The sequence below is a fragment of the Furipterus horrens genome, unplaced genomic scaffold, assembly GCF_987537825.1.
Source record: "Furipterus horrens unplaced genomic scaffold, mFurHor1.1.pri manual_scaffold_10, whole genome shotgun sequence".
NCBI lineage: Eukaryota > Metazoa > Chordata > Mammalia > Chiroptera > Furipteridae > Furipterus > Furipterus horrens.
The window spans coordinates 66,541,362-66,550,686 of record NW_028327180.1 but is presented as its reverse complement, the minus strand read 5'-3'; positions in this window follow the sequence as shown (position 1 = coordinate 66,550,686).

The window sequence follows — 9,325 nt, the reverse complement described above, 5'->3', positions numbered from 1 at the left end:
AACTTGTTCCAAAAACCAGGACTAAGGCTATGGGATCCTTCACTAATTGTCAAGGAGCCACTGAACCTTATTTAAATTTTATTGACCGATTCCAGGAAACCATTCATAAACAGATTGAGAGTGAAGATGCAGCTATGGCTTTACTCCTCCGTTGGCATATGACAATGCCAACCAAGACTGCCAATCAGCCCTTAAGTCCATCTGGCTATTGGCCACTGATATTAGCCAATTTGTTAAGGCTTGTCAGGATATAGGAACGGAGGAGCATAGGGCTAGTCTTGCTGCTGCCGCTACCATGGCCACAGTCTTCACTGCTCTTCGAGGCAACATCAAGTGTTTTATATACTTATTTATTTTTATTTTTAAAGTATATTTTATTGATTATGTTGTTACAGTAGTCCAAATTTTTCCCCCTTTTCTCCCCTCTTCCCAGTACCCACCTTCCCTCCAGCAATCCCACCCCCCCTTAGTTCATGTCCATGAGTCATGCATATAAGTTCTTTGGCTTCAACCTTTCCTATATATTATTTTTAATTTCCCCCATCTATTCTGTACCAACCAATTATGCTTCTTAATCCCCGCACCATTTCCCCATTTCTCCCCCTTCCCTCTCCCAGCTAATAACCTTCCAAATGATCCCCATACCTATGATTCTGTTCCTATTCTCGTTTGCTTAGTTGGATTTTATTTGTATTTTTTAGATTCAGTTGTTGATAGTTGTGACTTTGTTGTCATTTTAATGTTCATAGTTTTGATCTTCTTTTTCTTAAATAAGTCCCTTTAACATTTCATATAATAATAGCTTGGTGATGATGAACTCTTTTACCTTCACCTTGTCTGGGAAGCACTTTATCTGCCTTTCCATTCTAAATGATAGCTTTGCTGAATAGAGCAATCTTGGTTGTGGGTCCTTGCTTTTTATCACATTGAATACTTCTTGCCAATCCCTTCTCGCCTGCAAAGTTTCTTTTGAGAAACCAGCTGATAGTCTCATAGGCACCCCTTTGTAGGTAACTCTCAGCTTTTCTCTTGCTGCATTTAAGATTCTCTCTTTATCTTCGAGCTTTGGCATTTTAATGATGGTGTGTCTTGGTGTGGTCTTCTTTGGGTCTAGCTTCTTTGGGACTCTTAGTGCTTCCTGGACTTCTATGTCCATTTCCTTTGCCAAATTTGGAAAGTTATCCTTCAGTATTTTTTCACATAAGTTTTCAATTTCTTGCTCTTCCTCTTCTCCTTCTGGAACCCCTATGATTTGGATATTGGCATGTTTAAAGTTGTCCCAAAGGTTCCTAAGCCTCTCCTCATTTTTTTCAATTCTTGTTTCCTCATTCTGTACTGGTTGACTGTTTTTTTCTTCCTTATGTTCCAAATCATTGATTTGAACCCTGGTTTCCTTCCCTTCACCATCGGTTTTGTGTGGATTTTCCTTTGGTTCATTTAGCATAGCCTCCCCTTCTTCCCTTATGCATTAGCCATACTTTAAGCACATCTGTCAAGCCTGTGAGCATCTTTATCACCTGTGTTTTAAACTCTGCATTTGTTAGGTAGGCTATCTCCTTGTCTGTGAGGTTGGCTATCTCCTTATTGCTTAGCTTTCCCACTGGAACTTTGATACATTCCCTCTTTGGGGCCATACTTCTCTGCCTCCTCATTTTGACAGACTCCTGTGTTTGTTTGCCACTGTGTCTTAGGTAGAACTGTCACTTCTGTTATGTTGTAAGGGACGGAGCCTTAGGTATTCATCAGTATGGGTAACCCATTTCAGCACATTGTGGTGCTCTGTGTGAGGGAGGGGTCTGAGAGGGAACAATGCTGCTTGCTCAGCACTTGCCCCTTTTCCAGGCATTTCTCCCACTTCTGTATGGGACTGGCGCCTCTCTAGCTGTTGATCTGGCCATTGTTCCAAGAGTGTATGGATCTGCAGACATTCTAGGACCATGAGGGCCCTTTAAACAAGCAGACTCTGCTGAGAGACCGGCAGTTTCTTTCTCTGCCCCAACCCCCACTGGTCTGCAGTCAGAAGTAATGAGGTTTTATTTTCCCTGCTGCTGGGACTGTGAGCTGTGCGATCTGGTCTGGTGCTGGGAGTGCTCCCCAGGTGTCCCTCCCTAGTTTTTAAAACATGGAACTGCACTTTCCACTGGCCTGCTGCTGCCACCCCTGCTGCCTCCATCACACCGCATCCCCTCCGCCCCAGCTCCGCCCCTCCTACCAGTCTGGATGAGTATTTCTTCTTTATATCTTTGTTTGTTGGATTTCCATGCAGCTCAATTTTCTGGAACTTCTGGTTGTCTCTAGTTTTGAGGTAGTTGTATTCCTTGTTAGTTGTGGAGGGAGACGCAGTGTGTCTGTCTAGGCCTCCATCTTTGCTGGAAGTCAACATTAAGTATTTTAATTGTGGGAAGCCTGGCCATATGCAGAAGGAATGTCACAGCAAGGGGACGGGGGAATAACCATGGCCCCTGCCTAAGATATGCCCTCATTGTGGCAAAGGGAAGCACTGGTCTAATCAATGCTGATCTAAATATGACAAGGATGGCAAGCTTTTCCCTCCTCAGGGAAATAGGACTAGGGGTATGAGCTCCGGCACCCTGAACCCAAACAGGAGCCCAGCAGGCGGGAACAATCAGCAATTGCTGTGAAACCAGGCAAGCAACCTCTGTGCCGCCACAGTGGGGAGTGCAGGACTGGACCTGGTTACCACCAGAGAGCTCATCCTTAAAGAACAGGGGAAAATTGTTCAGGCCCCTACAGCAGTGTGGGGACCCTTACCTAAAGGGATGGTTTGCCTCATAAGTGGAAGATCTAGTTTTACTAGTCAGGGTGTAATGGTTTAGCCTGGGGTTATAGACTCAGACTTTCAGGGAGAAATTCAAGTTATGTTGTCTAGTACCAGCTACCATGTTATATCATCTCAGATGAGAATTGCTCAGCTTCTATTCCCTTATTTTGTTCCCAATGTTCAACAGATAGAGGGGACAGAGGCTTCAGAAGCACCAATGATCAGTTGGTGTTTTGGACAGCCTCCATTGAACTTAATAAACCCATCCTCAAGGTCTCCATTAGAGGCTGGGACTTCCATGGATTGCTGGATACTGGAGCTGATATTTCCGTTACTTTCCACCAGCATTGGCCACACGATTGGCCACTTACCAAAGCTGATATTACTATCCAGGGAATTGGAGGGGCTTCACAGCCTCTCTGAAGCCTCTAGACTCTCAGATGCTGTGGTCCGGAGGGGCAAGAGGGGTGGATACATCCCTATGTTCTTCCAGCCCCCCTGAACATTTGGGGATGGGACCTCTTAACCCAGTGGGGAATGCAGATCACCCTAACACGTTTTCCCTAGTGGCAACTGTTCATGCCTCTCCTCTACCCCTTACCTGGTTGTTCAACACACCAGTTTGGGTTGATCAGTGGCTGCTGAAAGGGGAGAGTCTCAATCACCTTAAGAAGTTGGTCCAGGAACAGCTCTATGCCAATTGAATTGAGCCTTCCAGTAGTCCATGGAATACCCCAGTTTTTATGGTTCCCCAGGAAATCAGGGAAGTGGAGGCTAATTCAGGAAATTTTGTAGTCAATGGGGGCATTTCAACTGGGTGTCCCTAATCCTGCCTCTATCCCTAAGGATGGGCCTTTAATAGTCATTGATCTGAAGGATTGCTTCTTTACTATCCCCCTACAGAGAAGGATAGGGAAAAGTTTGCCTTTTCTGTCCTGGTTCTTAATAACTGTCAACCTCTTCAGCATTATCAGTGGAAAGTACTCTCTCAGATCATGCTTAATCATCCCACCACTATCTGTCAGCATTATGTTCATCAAATCCTGCAACCTATTCAACAGCAATTTAGTGATATTCTACTTTATCACTATATGGATGACATCCTGCTTACCTACCCAACAGAAGAGACTTTGACGTAGGCTTATACTTGCTTGCAACATAATGTTTCCATGGCTGGACTAGTTATTTCTCCTGACAAGGTCCAGAGTTGAGAGGCGTAGAAATACTTAGGCTACGTCTTGTTTTCGCATACTATCAGGCCACAAGCCCCAGAACTGAGGCTTTCACAGCCTTTAACTCTCAATTCCTTTCAAAAGCTGCTTGGTTGCATTAATTGGGTTTGTCTCAGTCCAGGAATTACCACCTTCCAGCTCTGTCATCTGTTTGATTCTCTTAAAGGGGATTCCATCCTTAACTCTCCCAGGACTTTATCCCCGCTGGCCCTTAAAGAACTTGAGCTGGTGGGTGAATACCTTCAGCACTGACCATTGTCTAGAATTGATTGCTCCATGCTGGTCCCACTCTTCTGTTTTCCAAACTTAGATATGCCAACTGGCTTGATCGACCAATTGCTTCCTTCCTTGGGTATGATAGAATGGTTGTTCTTATCTCATCAGCCCAAGAGAACTATCACCACTTATGTCAGTTCCCTATGTGCTTTTATTATTATTATTATTATTAAGTGCTCAGTCCAACATTTTGGCGATGACCTGGCAATCATTCACCTCCCCCTTACCCAATTGTATCTACATCAATTGTTTTCTCAATCTTTTGATTTTCAATGTGCCTTTGTAGATTATGTTGGGAGGATCAAGATACACCTCCCCCCAGACAAACTTGCAGAATATCCCCATGGTTAACATCAGGTTGAAGAGTAAGTATAGCCAATCACCCATTTAGGGAGATTGCACTGCCTTTGTTGATGGATCTGGAAAAACTGGTAAGGCTGCCATCACTCGGCAGGAAGGTGGCAAATGGGAAAATGTTGTCACACAAGAACATTCTTCAACCCAGCGAACAGAAATTTCTGGAGCTATTTTAGCACTCCAGCGTTGGCCCTCAGAACCTCTCAACCTTGTTTGTGATTCCGGTTATACTGTTTATATTTTTCTTAACATTGAGCAGGCATTTCTAAAAACTAGCATTGATCCTCAGTTGCTTTCACTCATCTTTACCCTTCAAAGTCTTATAGACAAAAGGACTCATCATCCCCTGTTCATAACTCATATCTGCTCTCACTCTGGTTTGCCTCGTCCTATGGCTGAGGGCAATGCCAAGGCCAGTGCTTTAGTCAGTGTTATTGATAGCTTCCAGCAAGCAGCTGATTCTCATAATATTTTTCATCAGAACAGTCAGTCCCTAAGTAAGCATTTCCATATCAGCAAATCTCAGGCCATGGGCAAGTCCCTGCCATCCCAGGGAACTAATCCTCGTGACCTTGAATCGTGTTCCATCTGGCAAACAGATGTAACTCACTATCTGCCTTTTGGAAAACTAAAGTATATCCATGTTTCCATAGATACTTACTTGGGTGCTATTCATGACTCTGCCCTCACTGGCAAGTCAGCACGGCATATTGAAGTTCACTGGTTAGAGGCTTTTAGTTTTTTAGGGCACCCCAATCAAATTAAGACTTATAATGGTCTGGGATATATTGCTAGATCTGTTCAATATTTTTTATAAAATTGGAAAACTCAACATAAAACTGGAATACCATATAACCCTACTGGCCAAGCAATTGTCAAGTGAGGTCACCATACTCTTGAAAGACGTTTTGCCAAAAAGAACAAGAATGGTCTTCGTCCTCCGTTCCTATACAAGGACCCAATTGGAAATGGAAAATGGGAAGGACCAATTAAACTGATAATGTAGGGAAGAGGATATGCTTGTGTTCTGTCCCCCACAGGACCTTTGTGGATTCCAGCCAAAAGAGTAAAACCTTACCAATGGCCCAACAACATCCACACCGTCGCATGTGGATAACACAAAGTGACAGGATCTGGAAACTGGAGGAGATGACCGACCAGCTAGTGGAGGTGATGCTGACAGATTGAGGACCAGAACCTGTGGATGGGGGAAGGGGAACCAGCCAACGGGCCCTGAAGGCCCATTTGAGCCCCCTGGGGTAACATGGGGATATTTGAAGGCCCTTAACACAAGGGCCAAGAAGGTTATGACTGATAATGGGGTCACTGACACCCCAGAAAATAGATTTATAACTGATCTTTCTGTGATATCAGCCAATTCTACCAAGATTGTTTTGATTCTATCTTGTTTTGTGTTGGCGGTTCTGGGATGGCCTCCTCAGAGAATGACCCTGTGTATTAGAGCCATATCCTTGATCCACCAGTATTTAAGCTTCATACTTGGTGGAATACAGAACCCCCACTTTTCAACAATGACACTAAATGAACTGGGGGAACTTGGCTTCCTCCTAATGGACCATTAGAAGAAGGACGCCATTGGCTATGGGTCCCTGAAGGTACTACCTATGTTTCTGACCTGCGATCCAGCCTTCTCCAACCTGTGCATTACCCCCCTAGAGTGGAATGCCAGCCAACATTCCTAGGAAGAAATACACCACTGCTTGCAGGGGGCATTTTCCACCAACTTCAAAGGCAAGGTTGATCAACTACAGTTGGAGTTACATCAACAACTTGAGGACATTAAAAAACTGACTGAGTGAAGTGTTTTCCAAACTTTGAATGACAACCTCCAATGGTTGAGCCCAAAAACCTGGTTTGATGGACTTAATCTAAGAGTGTGGGTATGGGAGCTGCTGGATGCCTACTTATTATTATAATATTGTGTGTTTTGAGATGTATCTGCAAATGGTTCCTGCAGGACTGCAATCTCAAGAAACAGGTGGCGGGCTTCATTGGTTTAACCACCATCATGGTATACCAAACAAAAAAGGGGGAGAAGTTGGGGTCCTCCTGGGAAAGTATCGAGACTTAGAGCCCCATGCAGGCCAGGCAAAGGAAACAAAGCCTGTAAGACCTGACCAGAAAACCAGGAGAGTTGGGTACATATGTGCCTTGATGCTATAGCCAGTGCGCCCCGGTGGGAATCGGGCCATGAGAAAATGCTTTATGTACTTTGAGCTTGATCACTTTATCATACCAGCAGCAGAGGTTTTAACTTTAACTCAAAATGAACTTAACCTCCCTATTTTATAGCCATCTGAAGTCTTTGTGTCCAACATACCCAGACCTGAGGGAGATCTCAACGTTCCTTCAATTGTTATCCCTGAACAATATCTGTTTTCTGTAATCAGCACTGTTTAACATTGATTGGTGAGCTTTACATGCATGCTATGTGCCCTTAAGCTTACTGTACTCAATAAAAGACCTTGGAGGAAGGCAACTGAGGCATTTGTCTCTCAGACATTTGCCGGCCTTCTCTTCCCTAGCACAAGCAGCCTGGGAAGTCTTCATTTCATCCACGGCAACAAGGGACCTCTGTGGGTTGGGAGTCCCCAACACTTTGGGTGATGTGGGGTAGCATATGGGCAAATAATGAGTTTGCCTATTGAGTGATCACAAAGAAAAAGCTATGTGGGTCTGCAGTGGGCCTGTGCTGGAGATTCAGAACAGACAGCAATAGATTTCCAGGGACCCAGTAGAGCAGTAGGACATGAAGGAATGTCAAGTGTAGTGCATTGAATGGTGCCCCCTAAAAAGATATGTCCATGTCCTAATACCTGGCCCCTTTGAATGTAACCTTATTTGAAAAAAGGGACTTAGCATATATAACTAAGTTAAAGGTCATGAGATGAGATTATGCTCATCACCCCTAAATCCAATGAAAAGTATCTTTATGAGAGAAGGAGCAGATACTTAGGAATGAGCGGAGTCCAGGACTCTGAGGCCCTGTGGAGGCCTTAGTCAGGCCTTTGGCAACTGCTGTGTGGAACGAGGCATTAAGGAGACACTCATCCCTTCCTGTAGGCAGCAAATACCTATTTGTGGTAGGGGGTGAGGATGCAATGGACAAAACCACCTATAACGTATGTGCTCATGGACTCCCAGGCCAGTGTTGGTGGTGGAGTAGATAGTAGTTGAACAATCATTCAACTACATCAACTGTGGCAAGTCTTACAAAGCACACAGGGCCTAAGAGGCTGTTCTAGCAGGTTCTGACCTGGTCAGGGAAATGAGGAAAATCCCTCTGAGAGTATCAGAAGGATTTAAGGGGAGGAGGGAAATTTTTCTAGACAGGAAGAACAGCATAGTCAAGAGCTGGGAGTGGGGTGTGGAAGGAGAATGGCCAGTTAGAGGGACTGGAGGAAGGTCAGTGTAGCTAGAGAAATGAGCACGGGCCAGACCACATGGGGCTTTACAGACCACTTTTAGGGTTTTTCTAAAGGACAGTGCAGTTTACTGGGCTGAGAGTGATGGGCTCAGATATGCATTTTGAGAATGTCACTGTTGCTGCAGTGTGGAGGGGAGGTGGGAGGAAATAAGAATGGAGGGGGCAGCCAGCTAGGAAACTGCAATCATTCTGGTGAAAGAGGAGGGACAGGAATGGATGGATTAGACAGGGATTTAGGTGGTAGGATTGACTGGATGTGGGATATGGAAAGATAGGGCAGAAGGCATGACTCCCAGACGTCTGGTCAGGTAACCCCTGTGTGTGGCTCCTTCAGCTCAGCAGGGAAAATGAGAGGTGTGGTGGAGAGGGTGGAGAGCATGAACTCAGGGTTCAACACATTGCAACTGAGGTGCCTGCGAATGCTCAGGTGAAGACACAGAGAGAAATTTGTGAGTCATCTATGTAGAGGAAGAAATTACAGACAGAGAAGAGGAAAAGAGAGCCCCTAGGCCTGAGCTTTGAGGAACCCCCACCTTTACTGATGAATGGGGAAAAGCAGAGAGGAGACTGTGCTGGGGGTGGGGGTTGGTGTGGAGAAGCCTGGGCAGAGGTGGCCAGAGAGGATGGTGGAAACCAAGGGACGTGAGTGTTCCAGGGTGGCGGTGGCCAGACACTGAAGGCCTGTCAGACAGCACTGGCAACTTCGACAGATGAGGACTGAAGAGTGACTTGAATTTAGGAACTTGGAGGTTACAGAGAGTTTATTGAGACCTGGTTTGGTGTGGAGAGGGGGCTGAGGGATAGGAGAAAGGTGAGGATGAGGAGACAGAGGGCTCTTTCAGAAAAATTTGCAGTGATTGAGAAAGAGACTGCAGTAGTTGGTGGGGCTGAATGAGGGTTTTTTCTATAGTTCAGGCATGGACATATTTGCAGGTCAAGGGAAGGATCCACTTGAGAGGGGGAGGTTGACCGTTCAGGAGACCACAGGCAAGCCCCGAGAAGGGGGAGAGGACGGGAGGATGTGGGCCAAAAGAGGGTGGCACAGCACGATGTCACAGATGAAGGAGTGTTTCTGTTTGGTTTTAGCTGAGCTCTGGCTAGTGGCTGACGCAGGCTGGAACAGCAGCTCATCCTGTATTTTATGTGTTGTGTGTATTTCTGTGTGTGCTCGTGCCTTCCCCAGATCCGGGCCGCCAGCTTGGACAGTGTGTCCTGGGGAACATCCATCCC